General features: G+C 41.6%; 1 pseudogene; it reads right to left on the minus strand.

Moving 5' to 3' along the window:
- Positions 1 to 347: 347 nt before the first annotated feature.
- LOC140911924 (U6 snRNA-associated Sm-like protein LSm2) lies at positions 348 to 8,997 on the minus strand (annotated as a pseudogene).
- Between the last annotated feature and the right edge of the window lie 212 nt (positions 8,998 to 9,209).

Consider the following 9,209-nt stretch of genomic DNA (forward strand, 5'->3'; position numbering starts at 1 on the left):
GCCACATGTGGGGGACAGATGGGAGAAGAGCCAGACAGAGTGGACTTCAGAGGGGGTGAAGGAGCAGGAAGAGGAGGAGGCTGGAAATAGCAACAAGGAATGAAGAGGAGCCCAACAATACTGAGGTAGCTACCTAATTGTGGGAAATGAGACAAAGAGAAGACAATGACAAATGTAAAGTCAAAGTCTTGTGGCTTCAACAAGTCTAAGGAGATCAACAGAGTGGGAGATAAAAGGTTGTGGATCAGGGTTGAGTCTTTAGGAGCTGCAGCAGAGGGAGCAGATGAAATGAAACAGGGTAGGGGATAGCAAAAAGGTTGGCAAGAGTAAATCCTGAAATAAGAATATCACTGCTTCTGCTGCATGGCCTCCTTGTGAGCAGCATCCTGGAGCAGCTGTGTATCAACCTCATCTGCCTGCAGCTGGACATAGCAGACAATGGAGCCCTGGATAAAGCAGTTCTTGACAGACAACATGTGGGGTACTTCTCCAGGTCAGTCACTCCAATGTCAGCGTGATATTCAAGTACTGATCCACAGAGTGGAGGGCCTCGTATGTGTACAACAACTAGACACCTGTGACTGGCCTGTGCCAACTGACTTGGGCTCGCAGAGCTCAGGCTGTGAGGCTATTTAATTGCTTATAGACTTCCAAGCTCAGTCTGGAGCCCTAGATGTTGGATCCTCCTACCCCACAAGCCTGAGTCAACTGGCATAAGCCAGTTGCAGATTTTTCTTTGCTGCATAGACATACCCACAGATACTCAAATCATCCTTTAGTTCTACTACCACATCCTTTCCAACCAAGGATTTGAAGAAAGTATCCCACTAGCTGGAAGTGGGGAGCTGCATGGGGGAACCCTGAGAAAGGAAGAATGTGTGGGCTGGGAGAGCACAGAAGAGGAGAGGATGGATGTAAAGGATGAGCCTAAATTGGGATATATGGCCAGCGGCAAGAAGAAGAAGATGGAGATGAGTTGAGGATTTCTGATGGTAGGAAAGGGGTGTAGTTCTATATTTACATTTATAAACACAGAATGGTTTTTTATAAAGCTTCTTATTTACTGACATTTTTCTTTAGAAAGAAAAAGTGCAATAATGTAATCCCCATCCATGCAAAACAATCAGTATTTGGTATTTGTATGACTAATATTTTCCATAACAAGTATGGAACAATTCTGAATGACAATTAGAATTTACTAAAGAATGGCACTAGTTAAAAATGAAGCAGGTGACCCAATTGACTAACTCCTCCTCAACTTCCTGAAATTTTGCACACTTGATTTTGTTTCAGAGTAGAGCTTTTCTGGGAAGCAAGGTAAAAATCAGAAAAAGAGCTTTTATATTATAATGTTTTGAAAATGTACCTTTTTAAAAACATTTTTAACTTATTTTGGCTCATCATATCTAAAAAATGGCTTGGACTAGAAACACCACATTTGTTTTGCTTTCATGGCCTTGCTGAGGAGAAACGTCTTTTAGTTCTTGTGCAAGAGAGATGTCTTTGCTTTGTTGTGACACATAAGGTGTGTGAAAGCAGGGCTGCCACGAACCTTATATGCCAGCCCATTCAAAAAATTCTGGGACTCATTAAAAAGCAGGCAAATTCCTACACAACATATTTTGCTAAAATAAGAATTAAGAATGAAAATGTGTTTCAGTGGAGTCCAGCTATACTCAACTTTCTTTACAAAAATCCTACACCTTTCAAAAAACCTTAGACTGTCTAGAAATGAATGGCTAAGGGATCCCTGTAAGCCTTCACTGCCCAGTGTCACCCAACCTGATTTACACTGCCCACTGAATGTTAATCTTGCAAATATACACAAAAGTCAAAATAACAAATTGCTAGAAGACGATAAAATTCTATTTTCTATTCAAGAGATCAATTTCCAGTAATCTCCTTCTGCATCTATTTTTCCAAATGTTAAGGACAAAGTTAAGGTTGGGTGGGCAATGTAAATCGGGGATAATAGTGACCAAGGAAGATTTATGTAGTGGTGCGGAACTGACTGAATTCTGTAACTGGTCAATGACACTCTAATTTGGGGGATTCTTTTTAAAACATGCAGTTTTTATAAAGAGCATAATATTGCTGGACTTCACTGAAACACACTTAACAATTGTTTTTATTTGTTTAGGAATAATATATTACATGGAAAACATCTTCTTGTACAATTTCTCTTCACAGGGCCTAGTTCAAAGCCAATTGTGTCTTTCCATTGGCTTCACTGGGATTTAGATCATGCTTAGAGGCAAGAATTATCCTGCAAATCATGGGATTAAACAAGCCGCTGGACCACTTCTAAGAAGGATTGAGACAAAACATCAGAATACAATAACAATTTCATCAAATATTCCATTTCAACTGAGACAATTAAAAAAAGATTGTGTCTGACTCCAATTGATATACATTTTATTTGCTATTGTTAGTATTCAGAATAAATATCCTTCTTTAGAATGAGTGAGTTCTATTGGAATGTCTCCCAAAATGTAATTATAAGGCTTTTGATTAGAACATAGGGACACTGAAATTGCCATACTGGATCAGATATAGGTTCATCTAGTCCAGTATCTTGACTCACAGTGCCAGGAACCAGATGTTTCAGGAAAAGTGCAAGAAAACACAAGGTGGACAGTTATGGAATGATATCTTTACAGATATCTTTGAGCTAGAGGATATCTTCTGTCATGCAGCACAAGGGTTCATATGCCTTCTAATATATTTCAATCCTATCTGATGCAACTGTGGATGTTATCACTATTGCACTATACATATCAATGCCTAATTTTTGGTTGAATCCCACCAAACCCTTGGTCCACAAAAATCTAGTGCCCAGGGTTTCCACCAGCTACATATGCATTCTTTTTATTGGTATTAAATGATACTTGAAATGTATTTGCTATGATTTAGGATTTAATACAACCCCAACATTAGATGCAACCAAAAGATGTGTAGTTGGTTTACTATTTGCCCATATCCTCTCTAAGAGAGATTTGAGCATTCTGGTTATTGTACATTCAATATAGGCTATTATAGGAAAATGGAGTATAGGAAAATGGGCTATAATTTCCCATAGACATAGAGGATATAGTAGCATATGAACTGAACATTAGTCTGATTAAGTCTCATTTGGGATATTTGTATTGATTTCTTAATATTCAACAATTTTTCCATTGTAATGCAATGTAGATTCTAGTCCCCTGGAGTCTAGCAAATGCAGCACAGCAGCTCTTTTAAGCAGCCTCAATAATAATTTAGCAACATAACACAGGTTTCAGAGTAACAGCCGTGTTAGTCTGTCTTCGCAAAAAGAAAAGGAGTACTTGTGGCACCTTAGAGACTAACCAATTTATTTGAGCATGAGCTTTCGTGAGCTACAGCTCACTTCATCGGATGCATACCGTGGAAACTGCAGAAGACATTATATACACACAGAGACCATGAAACAATACCTCCTCCCACCCCACTGTCCTGCTGGTAATAGCTTATCTAAAGTGATCATCAAATTGGGCCATTTCCAGCACAAATCCAGGTTTTCTCACCCTCCGCCCCCCCCCCCCCACAAACTCACTCTCCTGCTGGTAATAGCCCATCCAAAGTGACCACTCTCTTCACAATGTGTATGATAATCAAAGTGGGCCATTTCCAGCACAAATCCAGGTTCTCTCACTCCCTCACCCCCCTCCAAAAACCACACACACAAACTCACTCTCCTGCTGGTAATAGCTTATCCAAAGTGCTATTATCCATAAGCTATTATGTTATCCATAAGCTATTACCAGCAGGAGAGTGAGTTTGTGTGTGTGGTTTTTGGAGGGGGGTGAGGGAGTGAGAGAACCTGGATTTGTGCTGGAAATGGCCCACTTTGATTATCATACACATTGTGAAGAGAGTGGTCACTTTGGATGGGCTATTACCAGCAGGAGAGTGAGTTTGTGGGGGGGGGGGGGGGCGGAGGGTGAGAAAACCTGGATTTGTGCTGGAAATGGCCCAATTTGATGATCACTTTAGATAAGCTATTACCAGCAGGACAGTGGGGTGGGAGGAGGTATTGTTTCATGGTCTCTGTGTGTATATAATGTCTTCTGCAGTTTCCACGGTATGCATCCGATGAAGTGAGCTGTAGCTCACGAAAGCTCATGCTCAAATAAATTGGTTAGTCTCTAAGGTGCCAACATAACACAGCAGTGGCAGAAGTTCCTTCAACTTTCATAGCCAAGGTCCCCAAACATGAACACCGGATAGAATAACTTTGTGAAAAAATTGTCCTTCTGTTGGAAAGAGGAAGAGAAGAGAAAACTCAAGTCTAGTGACAGACTTCAAGTCAGAATTTAATATATCTGTTTTTAAAGTGATCAGATGCCATTGTGTAAAAACTTGGACAGATAGAATCATAGAATATCAGGGTTGTAAGGAACCTCAGGAGGTCATCTTGTCCAACCCCCTGCTCAAAGCAGGACCAATCACCAACTAAATCTTCCCAGCCAGGGCTTTGTCAAGCCTGACCTTAAAAGCTTCTAAGGAAGGAGATTCCACCACCTCCCTAGGTAACCCATTCCAGTGTTTCACCACCCTCCTAGTGAAAAAGTTTTTCCTAATATCCAACCTAAACCTCCCCCACTGCAACTTGAGACCATTACTCCCTGTTCTGTCATCTGCTACCACTAAGAACAGTCTAGATCCATCCTCTTTGGAACCCCCTTTCAGGTAGTTGAAAGAAGCTATCAAATCTCCCCTCATTCTTCTCTTCTGCAGACTAAATAATCCCAGTTCCCTCAGCCTCTCCTCATAAATCAAGTGCTCCAGCCCCCTAATCATTTTTGTTGTCTTCCGCTGGACTCTCCAATTTTTCCACACCATTCTTGTAGTTTGGGGCCCAAAACTGGACACAATACTCCAGATGAGGCCTCACCAATGCCAAATAGAGGGGAATGATCACATCCCTCAATCTGCTGGCAATACTCTTATTTATACAGCCAAAATGCCGTTAGCCTTCTTGGCAACAAGGGCACACTTTTGACTCATATCCAGCTTCTCGTTCACTGTAACCCCTACGTCCTTTTCTGCAGAACTGCCACCTAGCTGCTCGGTCCCTTGTTTGTAGCAGTGCATGGGATTCTTCCGTCTTAAGTGCAGGACTCTGCACTTGTCCTTGTTGAACCTCACCAGATTTCTTTTGGCCCAATCCTTTAATTTGTCTAGGTCCCTCTGTAGCCTATCCCTACCCTCCAGCGTATCTACCACTTCTCCCAGTTTAGTATCATCTGCAAACTTGCTGAGGGTGCAATCCACGCCATCCTCCAGATCATTAATGAAGATATTGAACAAAACCGGCCTCAGGACCAATCCTTGGGGCACTCCGCTTGATACCAGATGCCAACTAGACATGGAGAAATTGTTCACTAACCGTTGAGCCCGATGATCTAGCCAGCTTTCTATCCACCTTATAGTCCATTCATCCAGCCCATACTTCTTTAACTTGCTGGCAAGAATACTGTGGGAGACCATATCAAAAGCTTTTCTAACGTCAAGGAATAACATGTCCACTACTTTCCCCTCATCCACAGAGCCAGTTATCTCATCAGAAGGCAATTAGGTTAGTCAGGCATGACTTGCCCTTGGTGAATCCATGCTGACTTTTCCTGATCACTTTCCTCTGCTCTAAGTGCTTCAGAATTAATTCCTTGAGAACCTGCTCCATGATTTTTCCAGGGACTGAGGTGAGGCTGACTGGCCCTGGATCCTCATTCTTCCCTTTTTAAAAGGTGGGCACTACATTAGCCTTTGTCCAGTCATCCGGGACCTCCCCCGATCACCATGAGTTTTCAAAGATAATGGCCAATGGCTCTGCAATCACATCTGCCAACTCCTTTAGCACCCTCAGATGCAGTGCATCTGGCCCCATGGACTTGTGCTCAACCAGCTTTTCTAAATAATCCTGAACCACTTATTTCTCCACAGAGGGCTGGTCACCTCCTCCCCATACTGTGCTGCCCAGTGCAGTAGTCTGGGAGCTGACCTTGTTCGTGAAGACAGAGGCAAAAAAAGCATTGAGTACATTAGCTTTTTCCACATTCTCTGTCACTAGTTTGCCTCCCCCATTCAGTAAGGGGCCCACACTTTACCTGACCTTCTTCTTGTTGCTAACATACCTGTAGAAACCCTTCTTGTTACTCTTAACATCCCTTCCTAGCTGCAACTCCAAGTGTGATTTGGCCTTCCTGATTTCACTCCTGCACCCCTGAGCAATATTTTTATACTCCTCCCTGGTCATTTGTCCAAGCTTCCACTTCTTGTAAGCTTCTTTTTTGTGTTTAAGATCAGCAAGGATTTCACTGTTAAGCCAAGCTGGTCGCCTGCCATATTTACTATTCTTTCTACACATTGGGATGGTTTGTTCCTGCAACCTCAATAAGGATTCTATAAAATACAGCCAGCTCTCCTGGTCTCCTTTCCTCTTCATGATATTCCTCCAGGGGATCCTGCCTAGCAGTTCCCTGAGGAAATCAAAGTCTGCTTTTCTGAAGGCAGACAAACAGATATTGACTGTATAATTTTATTTTACATTTAGTGTGAGGTTGGATTTGTTGCTTAGCACTTTGGAGGACAGGATTAGAATTCAAAACAATCTTGACAAATTAGAGAATTGGTTTGAAATCAACAAGATAAAATTCAATAAAGACAAGTGCAAAATACTACACTTAGGAAGGAAAAAGCAAATGCTCAAAATCAAATGCACAATCAAACCACAAAATGGGGACTAACGGGCTAGGTGGTAGTACTGCTGAAAAGGATCAGGGAGTAATAGTGGATCACTGCAAAAAATGCAAATATCAATTTGGGGTATATTAGCAGGAGTGTCGTATGTAAGACACAGGAGGTAATTGTCATGTTGTACTTGGCACTGGTGAGGCCTCAGCTGGAGCCAATTCTGGGCTTCACACCTTAGGAGCAATATGGATAAGTTAGAGAGAGTTCAGAGGAAAGCAACAAAAATGAGAAAAGGTTTAGAAAACCTGATTTATGAGGAAAGATTTAAAAAACTGGACGTGTTTAGTCTTGATAAAAGAAGACTGAGGGGGGACCTGATAACAGTCTTCAAATATGTGAAGGACTGTGATCAATTGTTCTCCATATCCACTGAAGGTAGGACAAGAAGTCATGGGCTTAATCTGCAGCACAGATTTAGGTTAGATATTAGGAAAAACTTTCTAACTATAAAGGTAGTTAAACTCTGGACTAGACTTCCAACAGAGGATGTGGAAACCTGCCATTGGAGGTTTTTAACAACAGGTTAGACAAGCAACCTACACCATCCCTGACATGCAATTTGGTCCTTCCACAGCACAGGGGGCTGGACTAGGTGACTTCTCAAGATCCCTTCCAGCCTTACATTTCTATAATTCAAGGCTTTATCTTGTTCCCACTGAATCCAATGTGAGTTTTGCTAATAATGTCAAAGGGAACAGGTTGGGGCCCATTTGGTGGGTTGCCCCCATATGAGTATCATTATGATGATGGATAGTTTATGGGTATCATTATGATGATGGGGATTGGTCCTGCTTTGAGCAGGGGGTTGGACTAGATGATCTCCTGAGATCCCTTCCAACCCTGCTATTCTATGATTCTATGACTCTATGACTATGACATTTTGAAATATACAGCTTTTTTAAAGATCCTGAGTATCTTAAGCTTGAGTCAGTGTGAGATGACATTCATAATAATGTGTTTTAGACAGGTCTTACAGGACATGCAGGAAAGAAGCAAGTGTGCAATGAGAGTCCCATTCTTTCCAATGTGTTTGTCCCCCAGTGCCTGCAAAATTCTACTTGAAAAAATGAGGAAGTGCTTTTAATTAGAACCGACAAAAAAAATTAAACTGTCATCAAACTATCTGTTACATTTCCAAAACGAACAAAACAGTTCAATAGGTTTTGTTTGGAATTTGTCTTTGGGCTCACAGAGTATCCACTAAGATGTGCTTCTTCAGCCAGGGTAAAATTTCATCCCTTTCCTTCCCTCTGCTCTGCTTGCTTCCACCCTTTCCAGAGGTGTCTGTGATTCACTGGTATTGTGTGTACTTAAAGAGTGAGTATCCTTGGGATGAATTATAAAAAGAATAATTTTGGAGCTTTGTTCTTTAGCGAGACCAGAGGAACACACCCTCCATACAGAGACCATGAGCGGGCCAAATTCTGCACCCTGGCTTGGGGAGAAAATTAGTGACTATCCCTAGGATTTGACTCAGCTCTGTGGTGGTGATATCAGGCAGAGCATGCAGCTCTGGCTGACTCTACTCCACAAATATTGGTCCACTATTTTCAAATGAGGGAACAATAATATTTTTAGAGTTTTTCAAAACATTCATGATTAAATCTGAACCAGGCAATGTTCACTTGGTTTTGTGACTAACAAATTTATTTGGGCATAAACTTTCCTGGGTAAAAAACCCCACTTCTTCAGATGCCTGGAGTGAAAATTACAGATTATCTGTTAGTCTCTAAGGTGCCACCAGATTCCTCGTTGTTTTTGTGGATACAGACTAACACGGCTACCCCTCTGATACTTGGTTTTGTATTTCATTACAAACCCAAATTTTGGGCTACTCTTCACTAGGAGGGATTGCTCAGATTTTCAAACCTTAAAAAGCCTGGATCAAGATGTGAGTGAGCCTTGGCCAAGTTATGATTTTGAGTAGGAATTTGGCTGAGTTTCCCTTTGAGGTTTTGTTTTAATACTCAGTGGGGTGCAAACCCCACACAAACTGAAGTCAGAACAAAGCTGGAACCCCTGCCAACCAAAACTGCTGAGTTTCACTTAGCTCTAAATAGTTTACAAGGACTGAAGCTTTGTTTGCTCTTGTTTGAGAGAACTGTTGGGATACTGCTCATAGTTTGCCTGACCTCAGCCTGTACTTGGAAAGGTTTACTCCTAAGCATACCTGTAACTTTCCACTTCACACTCCGTCTCAGCTATCCATTCAGTACAAACCATCCCTGCGAGTGTTGAGTATGCAAAGCCAAATCATAGAAAAAGTCAGATTACAGCAGACCTTTGGGACAAATGCTGGTATTTTGCCATTTGGCCATTAATCAAAATGGTCATAAACGCTACAACAATAGCATTGATTTGTGCCCATATTCCACTTGGCTGTAGCATGGCTACATGCATGACCTCTTTACTCACATTACTCCCACTAGAAGCAG

This window comes from Lepidochelys kempii, chromosome 5 (genome assembly GCF_965140265.1).
Source record: "Lepidochelys kempii isolate rLepKem1 chromosome 5, rLepKem1.hap2, whole genome shotgun sequence".
NCBI classification, from domain to species: Eukaryota; Metazoa; Chordata; order Testudines; family Cheloniidae; genus Lepidochelys; species Lepidochelys kempii.